The sequence below is a fragment of the Canis lupus genome, chromosome 2 (assembly GCF_048164855.1).
Source record: "Canis lupus baileyi chromosome 2, mCanLup2.hap1, whole genome shotgun sequence".
Taxonomy (NCBI): Eukaryota; Metazoa; Chordata; class Mammalia; order Carnivora; family Canidae; genus Canis; species Canis lupus.
In genome coordinates, this window is record NC_132839.1 from 1,837,357 (window position 1) to 1,863,357 (window position 26,001).

Here is a 26,001-nt window from a genome sequence, read left to right on the forward strand (position 1 = left end):
CCACCCCCGCCCCACCCCAAGTTATTTGGTTCAGTCTGACAACAGTGCAGATGCTGGGAAGCCCCGGCAGAGGAGGGGCACGTGGCTCGGCCTCAGCGAGGGAGGGGGTGTCCTAGCAACAGGCCTGGCGCAGGAGAGGGTGGACTGAGACCCTGGGGTTGGGAAAGGCTGGAAAGCTTCTAGTGTCGGCAGGTGGGAGAGGGGTGGGGCGGAAGGGTGTGGAGCCTCTGGGCAACAAATGCGTCTGGAGGAGACGCCAGCATGTTACCCTAAAGGGGGACTTCGTTGTCCCCGCTGCTTGTCCAAAGGGCGGTGTGGTCAGAACACGGCCTGCCCACTGGTGCTGCTGCTTGCCCTTGAGCCAGAGGACGATGGAAGGTCTACTCTCTCTTTCGGGTCTCCCCTGTCTTCACGTGGCGGCGGCCTTGACACCGTGTCGCTTCTGTTCCCTTTCTGGCCACTGAGCATTGACTCTATGTGTTTCTCCTTACACACCCTGTCCTGCCTGCTACTGGGAGTGCACCTGCTGAGGGTGCAGGACTGCCCTCTGCCTGGAACTGCCTGGAGCCAGTAGGCCTTATTCGAGGACACCTGGCTGGTGCCCTTGTCCCACCCTGCCTGGAGCCTTCTCGTAGGCCTCACTCAGGGACACCTGGCTGGTGCCCTTGTCCTGCCCTGCCTGGAGCCTTCTAGTAGGCCTTATTCAAAGACACCTGGCTGGTGTCCTCTGTCTTGCCAACCTGGAGCCTTGTAGTAGGTCTTATTTGGGGACACCTGGCTGGCTCAGTCGCTGAAGCATCCAGCTCTGGGTCTTAGCCCAGATCCCTGTCGGGAGATTGTGAGTTCAGGGGCGCATACACAGCCCTTCCTCAGTCTACCCTTCTCTGGCTCTCAACCCTGTTGCCTGCGCTTCCCTTGAAATTTTTTTCCCTTTTATAGTTTTCTGCCTTCCGGCTCTCTTTTTTATCCTGAAATCTTTCTCTTACTCCTTTTCAAGCTCAGTGCCTATGCCTGGTCTTTAAATCTATGTCCTCTGTCCGACTTTCTTTAATATATTTTGCTAGTGATACCACCTCTTCACACTCCTCCATCAACTCACTGTGGCTTGGGTACTGTAATCTCAAATATTTGCATACGAAACCACTCATTCTTGGTCATCAATTAGGAGGTTGCACGATGCCTTTAAGACGTCTCCAGGGCAGAGTTCCCCGTGGCTGATCCCTGACTTGCTTCCTGGGGGCCGAGCTTTCCCTGTATCTCTTGAATCGGCTTTGCTCAAGGCTTTGGATTTCTGATCCAGTGAGAAGATTCAGTTTTTTCCTGGTAAAGTGAGCAGAGCACTCAGTTACTCACCGTGTTATTTATCCACCAAGATTGCAGTTACTGACCCTGTACTTGCTTCATTTCGCCCTTTCTGTGTATATTGTGGAGGAAGTTTCCGCTTTAATTTGCTTGGATTTCAGAGTCTCCCACCAGCCTGCCAAGCTCCCAACTCTTACACATCCATTCTTTATCCTTCCACCTAAACTTGCTACGTTCTCTCTCCTATGAAATACTGTTTTTTTTACACTAGATTCTTTACTTCCTTGGGTCAATGAGTAGAAGCTATGAAAATTTCTGGCTTGGAGGTAGAAGCTGTTGGGCAAAATTTGTGGGAGACAGGGAGGCCTTTTGGAACTTTCAAATCACATGATGCTAGCAGCTGCTCCAGGTAAGCCTGGCCCTGGCCTGCTTAATGCCTCTTCTGTTTAAAGCTTCCTGCATCACATGGCAATTACCACCCTACAGAGCAGGAACTTGAGAGCCTGTCAATAAGAGTGAAAGAAAAGGGTATGGGATGGAGAGAAGTAGAGGAAATTAAGCTGCTTCCAGGGTTTCCTTGTTCTAGCTATCATGCAAATAATTTAATAAGCCCGATGTGCTTTGCTTTAAATACAGTTTTGAAAATTTGCATGAAATGAATTTCTGCAAATAAAGTACTATTTCAGACATACTGTTTAAAATTCACTCTGGTAAATTTCATTAGGTTGAAAAGAGTGCTTAAAAAATAATTGCACTTTTATTTCATGGAGGCTATTATGCCTTTTAATACCAGATTTGTTTGCATTTATTCCATATTTGATTTTGTAATCACACAACCAGGAAAATAATTTCTTTTCTGCCACTGATCAATAGCTATATTAAAACTGCTTACCTGAGGCTGGCTAAAATAAAATAAAATAAAATAAAATAAAATAAAATAAAATAAATCTGATCTTTCTTCAGCTTGCTTTTCTGTGTTGAAAGCCAGGATGAGCAATGTAAGCTAAAATAGTACTCTGTAGCCCAAATCAGGCACTCTACACCAGATCCTTAGCAGATCTTCATTTTCCTTTGTGCTGCTATATTTTATTCTTTTGTCATGCAGACTTTTCTACTCAGAGTGAATAAAATTACTGGAAGTTTTTCTGTTTTCGTTTTTGTTTTTTATATTTCTAGAGGTGAATAAGGGAAATTACAGTGATATGTGGTGTGGTGTTCAGGTTATACTCGGTAGGCACTGACCTTGGTGTTTGATTAACTCACAAGGGAGGCTATGAATAAGGCCAGAAAAATTCATAGGATTCAGGAAGACATATAATTTTTGTTTTTCCTAATATTTTAGTTATATTTCCTGAAACATTGCCTTTGGGAGTAAAATATAAGCTGGGACTTACTGGTCATTGACAGTACTCAGTATTCCCTAGAGTTGGAAGAAAAGCTCAGTAAAGATATTAAAAACACCCACAGTATTTCAATTTAACTGAAATATTTACTTTATAGAACTTCAGACTAGATCCTGTTGTTTCTGTGGGTTGATATTTAGCAGAAAAAAAGCCCACCACATTTCATCCAGCAATGCAAAAATTAGAGGGCTTTTTGTTTGATTTGTTTGTTTTCTATTTCTGTGGCACACCGCTGTTGGAGATAACATTTTATCCAACTTGAAAAGTGCTATTTATAAGGCAGGTGAAATTCTATTACTGCCAATTTATAGAAGCATGAATTTTCATAATGGCAAATGCGAAGCCGAATGTAGCCAGCAGGTAGCCCTGTTTTCTGATTGTTTCATCTTGCAGAAAATGTCACCAAAGTATAATTTGCTATTTTGCTTAGAAATTATATGGTGTGCCTAGGTAAAGTCCACAGAGTACAACAGTAGGGCTTTAAATAAATCTCTAGGGCCTGAGGAAAAAGTGAAAGGAAATTCCATGTCGCATTCGAAATCATTAGGATTTGTTTATTCCTCTATTTTTAAATTAATATGGTACCAGCAGATCTTGAGTTGCATAATAGAGATATTAGTTATTTTCACACAGGATTTTTTTTTTCTAATGTAAAAAATCTAACCCCCAGTTCAGAACTGTCCTCTTCAGGCCTACGTGAAAACATCTGAGGGTGATTATTTGCCAAGTACTGACAGATTTCCACATTTCTCTCCCACAGTAGTGCATTCTTCTTTTGGGACCCCAAGTAATCTCTAAGAACTTAAATCAGATCATACCAACCTGCCTAAAAATCCTTCAACTGATATTTGTCCCATTCAACTTAGAATAAGATCCTACTCCAAACCATGAGCTATAATACTCTATACCAGTAGTTCTTACTCATTTTGGTCTCAGCACCTCTCTACACTCCTAAACATTGTTGAGGATCCTCAGAATACTGTATTTGAGCTACAGCTATTTATATTAATATATTAGAAATTGGAACAAAATTTAAAAATATTTATTAGTTCATTTAAAAATAATAATACCCAATACACAACATTTTAATGAAAATAACTGTATTTTTCAAAACAAAATTTATTGAAAAGAATGACATTGCTTTACAGTTTTGCATATTTCCTTAACGTTTGGCTGGATTCTTGTATCTACTTTGACTTAATTTATTGCAGTAGCACTCATTCTTTGCCTTGAATGCAAAGGTCCGCTTCACTGGTGTCTGCAGAGAGGCCTTCCTTTTCACTCACTATGTAGTCACCCTATGTCCCATTACTTTACTTTCTCCATAGCATTTAAAATTATGTAAACTTTTATTATCTATGTCCTTGTTTATTATCCATCTCTACCCACTCAGTTATAAGCTGCACTTAGGTAAGCATCTTCTTTGTGTTACAAACCACTGTGTAATAGTTTTCAGTTGCTGCTTAACAAATTAACCCCACACATAGCAGCTTAAAACAGCATACATTTATTATCTTATGATTTCTGTGGGTTAGGAATTTGTGTGTGGTGTAGCTTGGTGGCTCCGGCTCAAGGGCTCTTCTAAGGTTGGGCTGAAGGAGCTCTCGCGCTCACTCCTATGATGGTTGGCAGGCACCTAGATGATCTGCTTCCAAGCTGATTCATATGGGCCAGTGCTGCCTCCCTACGTGGCAGGTGGCTTTCCCTAGGGTGACTGCTCAGAGAGAGAGAGAATCCAAGACAGAAGCTGCAGTGTTCTCATAATCTAACCTTGGAAGTGACATTCACTCACTTACCATTTTCATTCATTGGAGGGAGTCACTAGGTCTAATCCATACTCAAGGGGAGGGGATTATATGGGATGAGTAACGGGGTAGGGATCCCCAGGGGATGGACAGGCTCTTACCATCAACTGTATCCTCAGGGTTTAGGCATAATGACCGGTATGGTACATAGTAGGTACTCAGTAAATGTTTGTTTGTTTTTTAAATATTTTATTTATTTATTCATGAGAGAGAAAGAGGCAGAGACACAGGCAGAGGGAGAAGCAGGCTCCATGCAGGGAGCCCGATGTGGGACTTGATCCCGGGACTCTGTGATCACTCCCTAGGCTGAAGGCAGGTGCTCAACCGCTGAGCCACCCAAGCTTCCCAGTAAATACTTGTTTAATGAACATTGTGTCCATAAAGTACTTAGTAAAATACATGTTGCCAGAAGGTACAGCTTTGTTTTCTGAGCAGAAGGGGGATTATTGACATTATACAGCTTTTAGAATCCATGCTATTTATTCATGGCTCCTCTTGTGTATTGTATTATTTAGGTATTTGGCATAAGCCTACATACAAAGAAAACTATTAATTTCTTCTGTGGGATAAGAAGACCAATTGATGGTGCCTTCTGGGGCTTAAAGTGAGAAACTGGGTGAACCTACTAGTCTGCAGCTGTGATGTGTTCCTGCCACTTAATACCTGTTTTGCCCATTCTTCTTCTTATGTAAAATTTTTATTTACTAGAGAGATGGTGCTATTGTAAGACCACTGCTGTCTCCTGGCATCTTTGTTTGGCTTCTCTAGGGTAAGGAACACATTGAGTTGCCTAGTTGGCCATATTTGTTCCGAGATGCAGTAATTCCAAATTCATTAACTTTATTCATGGGACGATTATAATCATTTTCTAAATAAATAATCTAGGCTCGACTAATTTATTTACCACATAGAACTGCCCTAGAGTATCTTCATGTGTCTCTATGCTGTAGTACTATTTTAGGTCTTTTGAAGGAAATTATAGCTAATCTTCACTTTTAGTCATGATATAATAGCATTGTTTTTAAACTTGTTTCCAGAGCTATGTATATTGGTCACATGTTAGTATGAGTCAGCCTTTAAAATGTTTTTTATGCCACTTAGCTGGAACTATGGCAACAAGGTTATGGTAATTTCAACTAAACGTGAGAATGGAGGAAGAGATAATTTTATAGAATTAGGAATAGACCTGTGCAGGACATCTGGTCAATGAAGGGGTGACCTAAGGTCAATGTAAGCCTGAAAAAGGCGAGTTTCTACATCAGTCCAGGAAAAACAGGCTGGAGTATTCCAGAGGCCAGATGCATTGACTTTAGTGTTTTGCATAGGATTTTTCAAGTGCAGATGACATCTGTGGGTGTCCTGGATGGAGACTTTTTTCCAGCAAGAGTCTCATGAGGATGGGGCCATCTCAAGATTCCTCTAAGTGGCCTGACTGAGAGGGAAAGATGTGGTTAAAGGACACAGATTCTGGTGTTACACAGACCTGGGTTTCAATCTCTGCTCTGTCATTCTCAACAATAAGTGAAGGAAATAATTCCCATACTTTAGGATTGTTACAAAGATTTTGCAGAAAATACACGTAAAACAATTGCCTCACATAGAGGCTACGTGTGCAATATTTGTAGCTCTCTTTCCGCAGCTGAAATTTGGCAGAACATTGAATATAGGAACCCCAAGGGATGTCCCAGTTGTTTTGCTGGGTTTCAAACACACTCCCCTTGGCCTCCATTGCACAGCAGCAACCCTTGCTCCCCAGGTGCGTAGGGTCAGTTACCTCCACCAATATGGGGATTCTCTCTTTGCCTGTCTTCACAGGTCTGTGTGGTAGCCAGAGCTTCAGGTTCAGCAGAATCCTTGCCGCACTGCTGGAAGCCAGGATCCAGTAAGTAATAAGGTTGACAGAAAGCACAAATTCTGCAAATGGGTCATAGGAATAATGGTGGGAGAGGCCTGTCCTACTTGCACCCTGTTTCCCTGAAGAGCATGTTCCAGTTATGGGCAGCATAACCTTCTATACTGTTCAGTGCGTACAGCTACATCTGGAAGGACAGTCCCCGGCCACACTCAGTACCTTTCTAGAACTGGTGCCTGAGCTGCGCCCTCAGTGAGCCATCCCAGTGTTCTAGTAGCCTGTGGTCTCGTGCCCACTCTTGTATCTCTTTCACGGTAAGATAGCGCTTTGAATCTTAGGCCAGTAAGTTGGGAATTCTCCAAGTTCTCAGATGGCTTGTTTTGTCGTGACCATAGCGTCAGAACACCCCGCGGTGGGATGAGGGACAACCGTACCTGTGTGCAGTGCTCCCCATGGCAGTGACTGGGGTCAGAGGTGGGTCAAGAGAGTGTGAGGCAGGAGTGCAAAGCACAGAATATACAGTATGTGCTGTTTGTGACCTGCGTATTTCCTTGAAGAAAGCTGTTTGGGGTTATTTTATTGTTTTTATTTGGGTAACCTGATCTTTATTTATTCTACTGATTTTCTGTTTTTTTTTTTTTTTTAAATCATTAACTTTCGGCTTTATGTTTATTATTTGATCTCTTTTGCTTTCTCATGGGTTTATTTTGCTTGCCTTTTCTAATTTCTTGGATGTAATGTTTAGTTCATTTTAATTAATATGAATATTTGAGGCCATAGATTTTCTTCACTGGCTGCAATATGGTGTTTTTATTATTATTTTCTAAAAAAGATACTCTGCAATTTTGGTTTTCATTTCCTCTTTGATCCAAGAGTCGCTTAACAGAGAGGTTTTTGTTTTTGGTTTTAACCTTTTGTTTTGGAGTAGTATCTAGCTTTCAAAGAAGTTATGACTAGTCAAAGAACCATCCTGTATCTTTACCCAGTTTTACCAAATGTTAACATTTTATCACATTTGCTTTGTCATTCTGCCTGTCTGTCTCCGCATGTGTGGGCATGCGCACAGACATATGCTATTACTTTTACTGAACCAACTAAACGTAAGTTATAGGCAAGATGTGCCATTCTTCCTATAAAGGTTAGTATGCAGTTTCTAAAAAAACCCCACAATACAACCTAGGTAATCACAGTATAGCCATCTAAATGAGAAAATTAACTTTGACACAATTTTATCATCGAATCTAGGGACTTTATTTAAATTTTGCTAATTGTCCCAACGGATGGATGCCCTTTCTAACAAGTGGATTCAGGACCCACGCCGGGATCATATGTTGCTTTTAGTTGTTCTGTCTCTCTATTTTTATTCAGTCTAGACTAGTCTCTAAATACTTTCTTGTCTTTTATGACCTTGAGATTTTAGGAGAGTACAGGCTTCTTGTTGTTGTTTCCATCAAAGGTCCCTCTATGTAGGAGTCTGATGTTTCCTCATTATTAAATTCCATGTATGCATTTTTAGCAGGAATATCACACAGGTGCTTTGTTCTGCTCCGTGTATATCACATCGGGAGCCATCCAGTGTCAATTTGTCCCATTGTTAGTGTTGTTAAATGAAATCACTTGGTTAAGGTTTTTGTTATTGTAAAGGTTCGGTTTTCTTTAATGTAAAGTACTTATTTTTAATCCCTCTGTAGTTACTAAGTACTTTGTGGGGGGAGATGCATTGAGATTATGCAAATTTCCTGTTTTTCAGCAAACTTTATCCTATTAGTTTTAGCATCTGTTGTTAGTGTTTACATGGTTCAGTTGTCACTGCCATGGCAGCAGTTTTTAATCCCATCATTCTTTTCATATTTATTCTAAATGGATATATTATTAAATATTGCCTTTTATCTCTCCTTTCCTCCTTCCTCTCCTCCTTCTTCCCTTCTTCCTTCCTTCCTATCAGCATGACACATGGATTGTTATCTTATTCAATGAGTTAAAACCCATTACTATCATTATTTATTTTGATGCTCAAATTGATGCTGTTTGGCCAGTAAGACTTTAAGATGTTCTGTGCCCTTTTGACAAGAACTCATCATTTTTTAAAAATCAGTTTTGTTTCCTGGCATAGTATTTGCAAGATGGACCCAGAAGCCTGATTTGACTCAGGTTCAGTCCCTTTGGCAAGACTCTAACTGGTGTTTGGAAAGACGGTGGGGGTGGGAGGCACATTATGTCTGGGTGTCTCTGTTTTTTGTGATTTTTGTGAGTAGTCTGTATCTCTTAATTCACTGAGTTCACAAAATAATGGTGTAGTGCATAATGAAAAGGTAGGATATGAAATAATGAATTAGTTCCCTAATAATCCCTGAAGGTATAACTAATGACTACTTTTTAGTATCATTATGAATTTATAGACATAATATATTTGGCAGATTTCAGTCCATTGCTGTTATCTTTATTGAAACTCAAATTGTCCATCTTTGGCAGATGGGGTCCTCTTTAAGTTGATTCTTGGGTCCTTCTGACACAACTCTAATAATCTTTGATAGCTTCCTCCTCTCTGGCATGACAAAATATTCCAGATTTATTTTATGTATTTCCTCTCCAGCCCTGGAGTAAGCCTTTTTCTGAGATAGTGTCTCTCAGCCTTTTAAAAAATTATCCACCACCCCCAAGGGATGATAAATTAAAATTAAATTAATATAGCCTTAATTAAAGAAATAAAATATTAAGAGATACTTTTTAAATTTTTGTTTTGTTTTTAGGTAGAGTTAAGCTTTGAAGACCACAAACTACTGTAATATAAGAATTTCTTCATCCCCACCCCCAACCAAATTTCTCTTCCTTGGTGGTGAGGAGTGGTGATAATCACACTATTGAGGGCATGCTTTAAAAAGCCCTGGCTTATTTTACTGGAAATTATATTTTAAGACCGCAATCTGAGCACTGTGGATATCCCAGTACTATAGGATTTTTACTTAGTTTCTTTTCTATCACTCCTGCATCTCATTTCTTCCATGCTGAACATCCATGATTATCCCCTTGATTTATTCCACATTGTACCGCAACAAACTCATAGTAGTAATACTAATGCTATTACCAACCAGGATTACTCCAAACAGAAGTTTGCTCTGCATGTGCTCTTCTTACCCTCCTTCCCCATTCCCTCCTCCATTACTGAATTTACAATTTATAGCAAATGTTCTCAAACCTTGCTTAGATTTTCTTATTTTCAGAGGCTCCTATTATGAGTAATGGGTATCTTTGTTTTTGTTCAGTCTCTTAAATCATTTTTAATTTTGTCTTTGTTCTTTTTTGATTTATATCTTCATTCTTTTTAATTTTTAATGTAATGTTTATTTCCACCTTATAATTCTCTTCAGGCATTATGTATTATGTTTAGTTGCTTTTTTGCTCCTCTTGTTTATTCCTCATTACTGAAATGGTTTTGCTCTTTGTTTTTTCTTCATTACTGAAATGCTTTTTTTTTTTTTTTAATTTATTTATGATAGTCACAGAGAGAGAGAGAGAGAGAGAGAGAGAGGCAGAGACACAGGCAGAGGGAGAAGCAGGCTCCATGCACCGGGAGCCTGATGTGGGATTCGATCCCGGGTCTCCAGGATCGCTCCCTGGGCCAAAGGCAGGCGCCAAACCGCTGCGCCACCCAGGGATCCCGTGAAATGCTTTTTAAAAACTTTATTTCTGATTCTTTTATGAGCACTGTCACTACATTTTTGAGCTTCTTTTTTTCTGATTCTGTTGGTATCTTTTCATATCTTGTACCAGGTCTTAATATCTGTTTGCTCATTTTGAAGTAGTTTTGATCAGATACATGGGCACACCTTTTGGCATGCTTTCATTATTGGTAGTGTTTTTCTGCTCCTTATTCTCTTTTTTTAATCTTATAATAAGATATGATATTTGGCCTCAGTTCTTGTCTTTCCAAATTTTATGAGAAGCTAGTTTTTCTCAACTCTTAAGAGGTATGGCTCAGGATAGTATTTCTAGCTTCACATAGTTCCTCCTTGGGTTATTTTTAGGTTACATTAGGTAATATGGTGGCTTGCTTTCTGAGCATTCCTGGCTTCTTCCCATGAGCCTTTTCTCCTCCTGTCTCAGTTTTCACTGTCCTGCTCAATTTGATCTCCCAGCATGGTCTCTGAAAGGTGAGCCCCAGCTGATAACTTCATAGTGATCAGTTTATAGACTGCTTTGATCTCTTCCAAGTTTACTGGATATTTCGTTCCCTCACCTGTTTTTAGATTTAGAAACTGCCAATTTTAGCTTCCATTCTCAAGTCAGTCTGCAGTGCTTTCCAATGAATACTTATTGGCTTTTCAGGGGCTCTCCCATCCTCAGGTTCCTCATCTGCTTAGCACATTTCGCTTCCTTTTACACAGTTGAAGATTAAAGAACCTTTAAAGACAGGAGGAGAGAGGCTTTTAAAGAGGGCAAAAATAAGTATAGAAACCAGTTAATCCTGGTTTGGGGGGTTCATTTCTCTATCCAGAGAAGGTTATCACTTACAATTTTTCTTTTTTTTTTTAATATATATCTTTTACTTGAGAGAGAGAAAGGGAGGGTACTAATAGGGGGAAGGATAGAGGAAGAGGGACAAACAGACTCTCTGCTGATTGTGGCGCCCATTGCCAGGCTCCATCTCAGGACCCTGAGATCATGACCTGAGCCAAAGTCAGACTCTTCACAACTAAGCCACCCAGGCACCTCATCACTTAACATTTTTCAAAGCATAGCCTAACTATATTTGTTGTAACAAAATAAGCTCATAAGAAATGTGAGTAAGAGTTTTCCCTTATTTGGGTTTGAAAGAAAAATGTGTTTTAAAATGTAAAGGCCAACTTGCTATCTTCTTTTCATTTTTTTTAGAGAAATATATCCTACTAGCTGAAGTTATACAATTAATTAATTTATCCTTATCTCAGCAACAGGTTATTTGAGCCAGGATTTTAGACTGGACATGTAAATACTTTTCATGGTTTATTTGTTCTTCCATTCTTTAATGATGCTAAATTTCCAAATAGGTTGTTCTCATATTCTATTGCTTCTCATATTTTTAAGCCAACAAAATGATTTTTTGATGAAAACTTCTTTATTAATTGACATTGAAAAAGTATATGAGCTCCAAGGACCAAACTTCCAAGGAGAATTATGAAAACTCTTGAATGACCCAAAGAGCATCATAGATTTAGGAAAGAAGAAATACTGTGAAGAAGAATAGGAAAAGAGTTAAGAAGAAAGGATAAAACTAGGAAAAATATGGGAGGTGAAACTATGGCAGTCATTCCAGAGTAGATTATAACTGTTGTACAAGGACTAGAATGCTGTTGTATTCTTCTGTAGTTCTCTCCCACAGTAAAACAATGCACACACTCACATACCCTTGGAATGACCCTTCAGTTTCAAAACCACATTTATATAGAGCTTTGGTTTGTCTGTCTTTCTTTCTTCTTTCTTTTTCTCTCTTTCTCTTTCTCCATGCCCAGCGTGGAGCCCACTGTGGGGCTTGAACTCACGACCCTTAGATCAAGACCTGAGCTAAGAACAAGAATGGGACGTTTAACAGACTAAACCACTCCAGTGCCCCTGGAATGTATTTCTGTGGGAAAATTTTGAGTGGGGAAAAAGGAGTAAAAGAAAACTTTTGACTATATTGTAGACTGTCTACTGGGAGTTAGGGACATCACTTAGAATCCTATTTTTACACAATCACTGTTGCTGTTTTTTATCAGGTCTCTCAACTCAGAGACTAATGGGGTTTTCAATATTTGCATTTTGTATCTCCATTGACTTATAGCTATTTATTTATTATTTATTTTTTAAAGATTTTATTTATTCATGAGATACAGAGAGGAGAGAGAGAGGCGGGGGGGGGGGGGGCGGAGTGGACAGGCAGAGGGAGAAACAGGCTCCATGCAGGGAGCCTGATGTGAGACTCAATCCCAGTACTCCAGGATCATGCCCTGGGCTGAAGGCAGGTGCTAAGTCATTGACCCACGCAGGGATCCCTATAGCTATTTATTATTTTCAAAATCATCTAGCAAATAATGAGACTGAGGCCCTGAAAAGTCTAATGTCTGTGTAGTGATAATGACTAGATCTTGGAGTGAGTCTTTCAAATGTGTCATTGAAACGAAACCTATTAAATGGCAAGCTTAAATTTTGAGATCACAAGTCTGTATCAGTAAGTGTGCTCTGCATGCAGGTAAGAAAACTGAGTAAGGAATACAGGAAACATAAGGATTTATGTAACTAAGTCTTGAATTAGGGCAGAGTTAAGGTTGGTTCGATTCACCAACTCATAAAGAGCATCAAGGACCCATTTCCCCACCATTTTCCTATTTTATCTTCATGGTTCTTTATTTTTATCTTTATCTTAAAGTTGAGAGCTGAAAAGAATGTTGAAATGCTACAAAATGTTATAATATGACTGACTGCCAATTACCTCCAGGATTACATGTTTCCTCATCCAAATCCAGGCTTCTCATAGCTCTCTCAGAAATACATCCATCAATTGTTACTATTATGTTTAAAAAATAAGGATTTTTTTGAACTCCCAATTTTTTTTTTTTACTTTCATCATTTGGCATTCTGTCAAAAAAGTTTCTCTTTCCCTGTCTCTCCCTTCCTCCCCCTCTTCCTTCTTTTATTTCCTTCTTTTAACATGGAATTAAGAATGGTGCCTGGGTGGTTCAGTGATTGAGCATCTGCCTTTGGCTCAGGTCATGATTCCGGGGTCCTGGGATCAAGTCCTGCATCAGGCTACCTCAGGGAGGCTGCCTATGACTCTGTCTCTGTGTCTAGCTTCTGCCTGTGTCTCTCTCTCTCTCTCTCTCTCTCTCTCTCTCTCCGTGTCTCTCACGAATAAATAAATAAAATTTAAAAAAACATGGAATTAAGAGTCTTATTTCATCCAATGGATTATAAACTGGTGATGATATTATTTATTTTAATGTTTACAGTGTCCCAATTTTAACTGTATTTTTAGACTTCTTACTTTCTGAAACAGTAAGATGTTCTGAGTTCATCTTGTACTTTCCTTACTTTAGCCTTTGAATCAACCATTTATCCCAAGAGCCTTGATCTTTTGAGTGGAGAATAGTGTTTAGAAATCAAGATCTGGGTGCCAGATGTGCTCATTGCGACTAGTGTGTCACTGAATCTAGGTCCTCTTGGAGGCTCAGCTAGGAAATAGATACACATACACACATCTTCTTAAGAGATGATTGCATCCTAACAAAAGGTTATTTAATCATAGTTGAAAATGAAAGGTAATTTGTTGACTGTATTGTTCTAGTTTAGTAAAATGTATATAAGGAAAGCCATTGAATAACTTTAACCAAAGATAGGACTTAAATTTCTTGAATGATCTATATTTTGAGAACCTAAGAAAGTGCCTGTTTGTGAGCTAAACAGATCACTAAATGGTTAAAGAGTGGACTTAAACCTTCAATTAATCAATAAGAACAAAGCCTTACATATATCCATATATCTATTGTAGCATGTGCTTGTGAAATAGGTAGCTTTGGAGCTATTATGCCCATTATACAGATGGAAAATCAGAGAAGGTCTTAGTTACACTTTTACTGGGATATGGCTTTTGATTACTAGTTCAGTTTGTGTTCTGTTCCACAGTCTCCACTGCTTTATGGTCAATGCAATTTCCCAGGACAGCCCCACCATTTAAAGAAATGAATACTAATTAACATATAGTGTATTATTGGTGTTAGAGGTAGAGGTCAGTGATTCATCAGTTTTATATAACACCCAGTGCTCAGTACATCATGTGCCCTCCTTAATGCCCATCACCCAGTTACCCCATCCCCTCCATTCCCTCCCCCTCTAGCAACTCTCAGTTTCCTATGATTAAGTCTCTTATGGTTTGTCTCCCTCTCTGATTTCATCTTGTTTTATTTTTCCCTCCCTCCTCCTATGATCCCTATTTTGTTTCTTAAATTCAACATATGAGTGAGATCATACGATAATTGTCTTTGTCTGATTGACTTATTTCACTTAGCGGAATACCCTCTAGTTCCATCCATGTCATTGCAAATGGCAAGATTTCATTTTTTAATGGTTGAGTAATATTCCATTATATATGTACATACCACACCTTTATCCATTCATGTGTTGTTGGACATCTGGGCTCTTTTCACAGTTTGTCGACATTGCTGCTAGAAACATTGGGGTGCAGGTGCCCCTTCGGATCACTACATTTGTATCTTTGGAGTAAATCTATAATAGTGCAATTGCTGGGTGGTAGGGTAGCTCTATTTTCAACTTTTTGAGGAACCTCCTGTTTTTCAGAGTGGCTGTACCAGCTTGCATTCTCACCAGCAGTGTACAAGGGCTCACCTTTCTCTGCCTCCTCACCAACATCTGTCATTTTCTAACTTGTTAATTTTAGCCATTCTGGTCAGTGTGAGGTGGTACCTCATTTGGTTTTGATTTGCATCTACTCAATGCCAAAAACCATAAGATACCTAGGAATAAATCTAACCAAAGAGACAAAGAAGCAGTACTCAGAAAACTATAGAACACTCATGAAAGAAATTGAGGAAGACACAAAGAAATGGAAAAATGTTCCATGCTCATGGATTGGAATGACGGATTGTTAAAATGTCTATACTACCTGGGGCAATCTATACATTCAATGTAATCTCTATCAAAATACCATTAACATTTTTCACAAAGCTGGAACAAATAATCCTAAAATTTGTATGGACCAGAAGAGACCCTGAATAGCCAAGGGAATACAGAAAAAGAATACTGTAGCTGGTAGCATCACAATTCCAGACTTCAAGCTGTATTACAAAGCTGTGATCAAGACAATATGGTACTGGCACAAAAACAGACATATGGATCAAGGGAACAGAATAGGGAACCCAGAAATGGGCTCTCACCTCGATGGTCAACTCATTTTTGACAAAGGAGGAAAGAATATCCAATGGAAAAAAAAGACAGTATCTTCAACAAATGGTGCTGGGAAAACTGGACAGCCACATGCAGAAGAATGAGACTGGGCCATTTTCTTACACCATACACAAAAATAGGCTCAAAATGGATGAAAGACCTGAATATGAGACAGGAATCCATCAAAATCCTAGAGAACAGGAGGTAGCAACCTCTGTGACCTTGGCAATGAGGCAATGAATAAATATTTTTTACATTCTTTTCTTTTGATGGCTGCAACTGTCCTGCCAAGTCTACCTCATTAGGCTTTTGGAGGCTTTTTAGTGTCCAGAGTTGTAAAAAACAAATTCAGACTTGAAATTCAGGAAATTTTATGTCTTCCTGATATGTACTTTGACAGTTCTTATGAAGCGTTGGGTTTTCTCCCTGGAGTTAGAAATGCTCCTTTGTTTTCTTTCCAGGGACAGCCCACGATTACTCATTAGTCTAATTCATAATTGTGTGTTGCAATTTTACCCATATATGATGCTTGGTATCAAGTCATGGGAAAGGCTTTGTGACGTTGGACTTTGTGAAGAGGTCAGGCATGTGGTTCCATGGAAGTCAGAGATGTTCTATGTGAGCAGTAAATCATCACAGACACATAGGCTTTGTTTTGTAGCAACTTCAACTACTTTAAATCCACATGTACTCTTGTTTCAATGAAGGAGCAATTCAGGGTGAAATTTTGGAAGAATGTCTTCACTCTCTGTGGGGTGAGTTTGAGCAGTCCACCTGGGATGAAGTTGGCTTCCTGTATAAAAAGGAAAATATTGGGCAGCCCCGGTTGCACAGCTGCATAGTGCCGCCTGCAACCCAGGGTGTGATCCTGGAGACCCGGGATCTAGTCCCACATTGGGCTCCCTGCATGGAACCTGCTTCTCCCTCTGCCTGTCTCTCTCTCTCTCTCTGAATAAATAAATAAAATCTTTTTTAAAAAAAGGAAAATATTTTCAAAGCTTTGCATTTAGATTTTTAAGGCTTACTCAACTGAAAAATTTTAAATAAAAGCAAGAAGTGAATAAGATGCAAGAGGATGAGAGAAAGATCCAGGAGATATAAGAAAGAGTGAGTGTCTATAGCTTTCTTTTTAAGGGCTCCTGGGTGGCTCAGTCAGTTAAGCATCCAACTCTTCATTTTGGCTCAGGTCATGGTCTCAGGGTCATGAGATCGAGCTCTGAGTTGGGCTCCATGCTAGTGGGGAGTCTGCTTGAGATTCTCTTTCTCCCTCTGCCCTCCCCCCTGTTTCCCCTCTTCTGCTCTTTCTCTCAAATCAATCTATCTTCAAAAACAAAATAAATCTGTAAAACACTTGAACACTTCAAACACTTAAATCCACCTTACTCCCAACATTATATTTCAGTGAGACTGAGCCCAGGAGTTTTCCTTAGTCCCGTGTTTAAAAGGAGGAGGAAATCATACTGGAATCATTGCATCGCGGGTTAACTGAATTCATTTAGGGTGACTCTTTCCTTTGTTTAGTTAGTGTACATTTTCTCTTGACCTAGGTACTGTTCAAAAGATGCTTTCACAGGTGGAGGTCTGACATTTTTATATTTCACTCCTCTTTGGTTTTGTTCCACTATAAGTGAGAAGTGACTGACTTGTATGTGTAACTTGGAGCAATTTACTGTGCTTTAGTCTCTGTATTGTATACACAACGTATGTTCTGCTGTGGCCACTGCATCAAATCTCTTGATGGTTCTATATATGATTTTCTCAAATTGGAAACATGGGTTAGTAGTTTCATGGAAGAGTTCTTAGCATCTAAACTTGGGCTGAAAAAGTAAGGTGTACATATAGGCAATTTTTCTACCAATGATGTTATTGTAAAAAATTTAGTATTCTATAATAAGGGAATATAAGAAACTACTGTATCTTCTTTATTTTTCTGTAATAGATTTCCTTTAAGCTCCTATCGTGGTGGACTGCCAAGAAATTCAGTCTTTTTTTTTTTTTAATGGAGTTGAACACAACTTTTGGTGCTGCCATTTATTTTTTATTTTTTAAATTTTTAAAAAACGTGTATGACATGTATCCATCATTGCAATATCATGTAGAGTATTTTCACTGCCCTAAAAACCCCTCTGGGCTCCACCTGTTCAGCCCTCCTACCACCCATAACCACTGATCTTTGTACTGTCTCCATAGTTTTGCCTTTTCTGCAAGTCATATAATTGGCATCACACCTTCTCAGATTGGCTGCTTTCACTTAGCAATATGCATTTAAGGTTCCTCCATGTCTTTTCGTGGTTGGATAGCTCTTTTCTTTTTAGCTCTGAATAATATTCAATTGTCTGAATATACCACAGTTTCCATTTACCTACTGGAAAACATCTTGGTTGCTCCCAACTTTTGGTAATTATGAACAAAGCTGCAATAAATGTTCATATGTAGGTTTTTGTATGTGCATAAGTTTTCCACTCCTTTGGATAAATACAAAGGGGCACAATTGCTAGATCTTGTGTTAAGAGCATGTTTAGTTTTTTAAGAAACTGCCAAACTGTCTTCTGAGGCAGTGGCACCATTTTGCATTCCTACTAGCAGTGAATGCAAGTTCCTGCACTCTGCGTCCCTGTCAGCACTTGGTGTTGTCCATGTTCCAGATTTTGGCCATTCTAGTAGGTATGTAGTAGTATCTCGTTGTTTTAACCTGTATTTCCCTGATGACATAGGAAGTGGAACATCTCTTTGTATATTTATTTGCCATTTATATATCTTCTTTAGTGAGGTATCTGTTAAGGTTTTGGCCATTTTTAAAAGATTGACTTATTTGAGAAAGGGGGGAATGAGAGAATGTGGTGGCAGGGGCAAGGGAGAGATAATTTCAAGCCGATTGCGCTGAGCACAGGGCTCCATCTCATGACCCTGAAATTACAACCTGAGCTGGAACCAAGAGTCAGATGCTTGACCACTGACCCACCCAGACATCCCTCTTTGGCCATTTTTAAATCAAATTGTTTTCTTATTCTCATATTATTTTTCTTCTTCCTGAAAGAATAAAAAAAAAAACAAAAAGACATATTGATGTTTAGTGGAAAGAGGGACTAGACTAGCAGGCCTGCCATGCTGCAGAGAGGCCTGGTGGTATTGGGGGTGGGAGCTTGCAGACCCCAAAGATGATTCAAGTCTGTCACACACCTGGACTACTGTGGTTGGCCCTCTTTTCTTCCTTTTTGGGTAATTCTTCTGGCTTTCCATCAATACATGTCTGCTTATATTGTGTCATCCATGGAAAACCCAAGAGAATCTACCTTAAAAGGAATGTGAGAATTTTATGAGACAACCGTTAAAAAAAAAAAAATCTAATTACTTCTAAAATTTCTGTGAAATCTGTAGGAAATGACTATTATCTAAATAACCACAAATGGGTAAGATATGTGAGTTAAACCTGTGCCTTAGTTCTGTTATTTACATACCATGCTACTTCTAAAATTTCTGTGAAATCTGTAGGAAATGACTATTATCTAAATAACCACAAATGGATAAGATATGTGAGTTAAACCTGTGCCTTAGTTCTGTTATTTACATACCATGCTACTGCTTCATTGCCAAGTTAGAGAAATCGACAAATCTGGATTCTCTCTTGATTCCTAATATCCATTTTTGCAAAAAGGCATGAAAAGCTTTAGGTAAAAACTGAGACCCAATCACACCATAGAGATTGTTTACACTTATCTAAAAGGTAAATATTACCACATACCTAGAGAATGAGGACTCTTTAGCCTGTAATTTCTCATTTTCCTTGGGAGTAAGTACCTTGAAGAATGTATGTTACTTAAACAATGCATTGTGGCTACTGATTTTGTGTTCAGCACCTGTTGGGTTTTCCTAATGGGATGTGAGTTCAGTTTTTCTTACTAGATTAAGCAGCTATTCTGCATATCTTGGACCAGGCTATGTTTATATTCCAAGATCTGTGGTTTGATGACCTGACCAGCCCAGTATCACTCTGATGTTGCTAACTAACTGGTTGCTTCACACAGTTATCATATTTTACAATGTAAAGTTGGCACTGAGAGTTAGAAGTCTCTAATTCAGTGGTTTCCTTAGAATTCCCTGTGATTCCTTTTAAAATATCCAGATGTTTAAAACTCATTAAACCAGAATCTCCTGTTAGTAGAACTCAGAAACCCACTGACCTTATCCCTCACTTCTCTTTCAGAAAGGGTACCACACAAATCACCTTGTAAATCACCTAGAAAATTGGTAAGTGTGGGAGCACTGTAGCTTTATTTCTCATTTACTCATACTGTAAAGATACGAGTAGAGAATTGTGAAAAGAGAAAATGGCCTTGAAAGGCAGTTCACTTGTGAAGGTTTTCTATTTCATAACTTGTTTCTACTTGAAACAGAAGATCTTCAAGTTCATGAGGTTCTATGAAGTCTTTCGTAGAATAGAGGCTCCTGCCTTCAGTTGTTCTCCTTTAACCTGCCATCACTCGCAGTGGGATAGAGTATGGACTAACCCCTTTGTTTTTGATGTTTAGTGGGTGTTTTCATAATGTTTAGTATTTATTCACCACCTGTGTTGACATTTCTGGGGTCAAGAGATTTATTTTCTTACCTTTTGTTGAATAGGAATTTGGTAAAATAAAGTATGGAATGAAATTAAGATGTTGATAGTGTTTATTTTTAGAGAGAAAGTATTTTTACACAGCAAAATGATCTTTAACTTTAAAAATTAAAGTTTTTATAATATGGAAAAATTGTTAACTATGGCATTGATTGTCCCCCTTTAGGTGAATAATCAAGTAAAAAAAGTTACTTTGATTGTTTTACCCATTTGAATTCCATACACAGAATTACTGTGTACTTCTGTACCTTCTTCCTACTGTTCAGGGATATGTTTTTGTGGTTCTTCACTATTTATACTCTTACATAGCTCTCTCATTTTTGCAGCTGTGGACATTGTAAGGTATACATTTAAGGTATATATTTAAGTTGATTTATTTGTTCAATGAATCATATTTGGATTATTTTCAATTTTCTGTTGTTACACTACTGCTATGAATATGCTTTTTTTAAAAAAAGATTTATTTATTTACTTTGGGGAGAGAGAGTGCGAAGGGGAGTAGGGGCAAAGGGAGCAAGAGAGGGAGAGAAGCAGACTCCCTGCTGAGCATGGGGCCTGATTCGGGCTCCATCTCACTACCCTGAGACCACAGCCTGAGCCAAAATCAACAATCGGATGCTTAATCCACTGAGCCACCCAGGTGGTCCACTGTGAATATGCTTTTTATTGATATATAATTAAATACCTTAAAATTCACTCATTTAAAATGTACATATTTAATGTTTTTATCTTATTTTTTTTAATTTTTATTTATTTATGATAGTCACAGAGAGAGAGAGAGAGGCAGAGACATAGGCAGAGGGAGAAGCAGGCTCCATGCACCGGGAGCCCGACGTGGGATTCAATCCCGGGTCTCCAGGATCGCGCCCTGGGCCAAAGGCAGGCGCCAAACCGCTGCGCCACCCAAGGATCCCGTTTTTATCGTATTTTAAAAATTGTGTAACTATCACCAAAATCTAATTTTAGAATATTTTATCATGCCAAAAAGAAACCCAAGCCCATTATTAGGCACGCCCTACCCCCACCTCACACTTTCCCTCAGTCCCTGGCCTATTCTGGCTATTTTTATATAAACAGAATCATATAATATGTGGCCTTTAGTGTCTGGCTTTCTTCATTAGCTCAGTGTTTTAAAGGTTCACCCTTATTGTATGTGTCAGTACTTCATTCTTTTATTTTTTTGCCAAAAAGTATTCCATTGTGTGGATAGGCCACCTTTTGTTTATCCTTTCATCAGTTGATGGGCATTGAGGTTGTTTCTACTATTCATGTAGTTTTTTTGGACATCAGTTTTCCTTAGTTTTTTATGTGGGAATTGCTGGGTAGTATAGTACCTCTGTGTGTAATATTTTGAGGTGCTGCCAACTATTTTCCATAGTGGCAGTATCATCTTACATCCTACTAGCAATATATGAGAGTTTCAGTTTTTCCACATTGTCACCAACACTTGTTCTTGCATGTCTGTTTGATAATAGTCATCCTGATGGTGTCAGCTGAAACCTTGCTGTGGTTTTGATTTGCATTTCCCTGACAACTAATGATGCTGAGCATCTTTGCACGTACTTACGGGCCAGCCATTCATCTTCTCTGGAGAAAGGAGGTATAGTCAAACTGTTTTTCCCATTTTAAAATCTGACTATTTGTCTTTTTATTGCTGGATCAAGGGAGTTCTTTTACCCTTAGTTTTAGGAAAAAATAATTGACATACATCACTGTGTAGGTTTAAGGCATACTGCATGATGGTTTGAATTACATATATAGCTGACCCTTGAACAATGCGGGCGTGAGGGGTACCAACTCCCACATAGTTGAAAATCCAAGTCTAACTTTTGACTGTCCCCAAACTTGACTACTAATAGCCTCATGCTGACCAGAGCCTGATTGATAAAACAGTAGATTAATGTATTTTGTATATTATATGTATTATGTATTGTAATCCTAAAGTAGCTAGAGAAAGAAAATGTCATTAAGAAAATCATAAGGAAGGGCAGTCCTGGTGGCTCAGCGGTTTAGTGCCGCCTTCGGCCCGGGGTGTGATCCTGGAGACCTGGGATGGAGTCCCACGTTGGGCTCCCTGCATGGAGCCTGCTTCTCCCTCTGCCTGTGTTGTGTCTCTGCCTCTCTCTCTCTCTCTTTCTGTGTCTGTCATGAATAAATAAATAAAATCCTTAAAAAAAAAAAGAAAATCATAAGGAAGAGAAAATACATTTCCAAAATACAGTATTTTGATAAATACTGCTCTGTATTTATCAAAAAAGAGAAGAAAAGAAAAGAAACCACATATAAGTGGACTGGTGCAGTTCAAACCCATGCTGTTGAAGGGCTGATTGTAATTCCTCTGGGGAGTGGGTGATAATCCACCCAGAGGCAGGACAGCAAGGGGACAGTAGCCCTGATGATGACAAATCGATTGCACTGACAGACTGGCGAAGTGTGGGGAAAACTGACTAGTAGAGTATGTTCTGAACTAATACGATGAAGATACAAGTTCCTCATACAAAGGGGGAAAAAAATGACTCGAAATTATTCCTAATTGAGAAAAAGCTAACGCCAAGAGTCATTCTTTCTTATATACCACATATCAGATTTATCGCTGAATGTTGTGGACTGTACCCTCAAATATATCTTCAGTCTGTCTGCCTGTGTCCATCTAGAGAGCCCTGCCCCAACCCTAGCTATCGTTTCAACACGACATTTCTCCTAGTGTCTGCTGTTGCACACTTCTAATCCAGTCTCTATAAAGTGGAGAGACCTTTTAAAAATCTAAATTGAGTCATGCCATTTCTCCATTAAAAAAACCTTCAATGTTTTCTTGTTACCCTTTTACAAAAACCCGCGAATCAGTAAGGAACTGGCTGATATGTTCAGTGGAGAATATGTGTTTTTAAAAGAGCTAATATAGAAATAACATAGAAATGTAAAAATGAGTATGCCAAATAAAAAGTGAGTGAAATAGAAATTTAGCTTCCGTTTTAATGTGAACTAGTTATACAGCCCATCTTACCTTTTTTGGAAGGACTAAACATTCAGAGTCTGTTCACTTCCAAAATTTTAAGGAATTATGTTTTGTCATTTAAAAAGAATTATTTTAATTCCAGTATAGTTAACATACAGTGCTATATTAGTTTCAGGTGTACATCGTAGTGATTCGACAATTCTCTGTATTTTTCAGTGCTCATCATAAGTACACTTCTTAATCCCTTCACCTGTTTCCCCCAATCCACACCCACCTCCCCTCTTTATAGTTAAGAGTTGGTGTTTTGGTTTGTCTCTTTTTAAAATTTGTTTTGTTTCTTAAATTACACGTGAGTGAGGTCATATGGTATTTGTTTTTCTCTGATTGATTTATTTCACTTAGCATTTTATCCTCTAGATCCATCCATGTTGTAAATGGCAAGATTTCATTACGTTTTTTTATGAATAATATTCGCGCGCGCGCGTGTGTGTGTGTGTGTATCACCTCTTCTTTATCCATTCATCTATGGAAGGACACTTGGGCTGCTTCCATAATTTGGCCATTGTAAATAATACTGCAATAAACAGGGGTGCAAATATCATTTCAAATTAGTGTTTTTGTATTCTCTGGGTAAATACTTAGTAGTGGAATTACTGAATTATATTGTAATTCTATTTTTAGTTTTTTGAGGACTATCCATACCATTTCCTACAGTGACTACCCAGTTTACATTCCTACCAACAGTGCATAAGCATTTCTTTTTCTCCACAATCTTGCCAACACTTGTTGTTACTTGTATTTTTTATTATAGGCATTCTGACAGATGTGAGGTGATACCTCTTTGTGGTTTTGATTTGCGTTTCCCTGATGATGAGTGATGTGGAGCATCTTTTCATGTGTCTGGATGTCTTCTCTGGAGAAATGTCTGGGTTTTTAAAAATTAGATAATTTGTTTTTTGGTGTTGAGTTGTTTGAGTTATTTATATATTTTGAACACTAGCTCTTTACTAGATATGTCATTTGCAAATGTCTTCTCCCACTCAGTAGATTGTGTTTTAGTTTATTGTTTCCTTCACTATGCAGAAGCTTTTTATTTTTATGTAGTCCTAATAGTTTATTTTTACTTTTGTTCCCCTTGCCTGAGGAGATATATCTGGAAATATGTTGTTATGGCCAATGTCAGAGAAGTTACTGCCTATGCTCTCTTTTAGGATTTTTATGGTTTTGGGTCTCACGTTTATGTTTTTAATTCATTTTGAGTTTATTTTTTTGTGTTTGGTGTGAAAATGTGGTACAGTTTCATTTTTTTCATGTTGCTGTCCAGTTTTCCCAGCGCCATTTGTTAAAGGGACTTTTTCCCGTTGGATATTTTTTCCTTCTTTTTCAAAAATTAATTGACCATCGAATCATGAGTTTATTTCTGGGCTCTCTGTTCTGTTCCACTGATTCATGTGTCTCTTTTTGTGCCTGTATCTTACTGTTTTGATTACTACATATTTGTAGACGATCTTGATACCTGGGATTGTGAGACCTCCAGTTTTGTTCTTCTTTTTCAAGATTGCTTTTGGTATTCAGGGTCTTTTGTGGTTCCATACAAACTTTAGGATTTTTTTTTGTTTTGTGTTCTGTGAAAAATTGATATATATTGCATTAAATCTATAGATTGCTTTGAGTTGTGGCATTTTAGCAATACTTGTTCTTTCAGTCCATGAGCATGGAATATTGTTCCATTTGTTTGTGTCATCCTCAACTTCTTTCATCTGTGTTTTACAGTTTTCAGAATATGTTTTGTCTTTTTGATGCTGGACAGTTAAAGAAAAATTATGTCAGAATTTCTGAATAAATAATATCTTTAGTTTGCAAACCATTTTATAGTTGAAAAGGTGTTTCTGCATGAATTATCCTGTATGATGTCCTTAGCTTCTCCCTGCCTTTTCTTTTTTCAGATTAGACAGACTGAGAATAATTGAGTTTCCCAAGATTCTTTTTCATTATTCTACTTTGCCTATTCTAAAAAATACCATGTAATGTGTTCAGAATAGGGTAATACAACCTCTAAAAATAAAATAATGCCAATCATTAGTGAGTTTGGGAAATAAAAACAACTTAGAGATACCAACACTTGCTAATCAAGGTAAACTTTGAAGAATTTTGCTATATATAATCTAGTTTGAATAATTTTATGACTAGATTAGTGAACATAGGTGAAAATGCTCAGTTATATTTATTTTCATTCTTAGTGTATATAAATAATATAACTTGAAATACACCAATGGTCTGAATATTAATTCTGAAAACTCTTCTAACCAATTAACAAATTAAAATTTCTTGTCATTACTTTTTTATAGTATGGCATGTCTGGCAGTCTGCATAAATGGAAATGGAAGTCTTTAGGGAATAAAATGAAAAAAACTGAGTAATAAATTGCCATCATACACATGTAATATTCTGCTATGTTTCTAATAACCTCTAAGCCATAATTTTCTAATGGAATGAAATAACTCTGTCAGAGGCAAAATCAATACTCTCAAAGTACACACTAATGTTCTGTGAAATTAGAAATTGACCTTTTATCCTTTTTTTTTTCTTTTAAAGAATAAATACAAGTGGGTTTAGATATTTGGGGTATATATAACATTTGAAATACAAATTTCTTAAATATTTCTGCAGAAAAATAAATTCTAAATGTTATAAGTGTGTTGTTATATATCTTCTTCTTTACTGATAATAAAGTTTTATTTTTTGTTTTTAAAGATTTTATTTATTTGTTCATGAGACACAAACAGAGAGAGAGGCAGAGACACAGGCAGAGGGAGAAGCAGGCTCCATGCAGGGATGTGGTACTTGATCTCAGGACCCTGGGGTCATGCCCTGAGCTGAAGGCAGATGCTCAACCACTAAGCTATCCAGGTGTTCCTAGATTAAAATTTTAAATAAAAACTTGATTCTATAAAATATGGTTACTAATCAATTAAAACAATTTTTGTTTTACTTTTTGCCAGCATATGTTGCTCAAACTGCAACTTGAACAGACATTTTTAAAAACTAAACATTTTATTTATCAATGAAAAGGTAACATTTCATTATTCTTTTATTATTCTTAAAAGTCATGCTGTTATTGGAGTGAGTATGCATATGAGATCCACTGTCTG

The 26,001-nt window shown here is 38.2% G+C and overlaps 1 long non-coding RNA gene across 5 annotated transcripts in view; it reads left to right on the forward strand.

Moving 5' to 3' along the window:
* Positions 1-26,001, forward strand: part of LOC140611111 (uncharacterized) — a 68,223-nt gene that overhangs the window by 36,574 nt on the left and 5,648 nt on the right. For 4 of the 5 annotated variants that reach the window (XR_012012455.1, XR_012012450.1, XR_012012459.1 and 1 more), the window contains 3 exons: positions 6,326-6,392; positions 19,483-19,526; positions 21,369-21,493. This is a non-coding gene — a long non-coding RNA (uncharacterized lncRNA). Of the gene's footprint in view, positions 1-6,325; positions 6,393-19,482; positions 19,527-20,219; positions 20,249-21,368; positions 21,494-26,001 lie in introns of all 5 variants that reach the window. The other variant, XR_012012458.1, reaches the window with a different exon arrangement.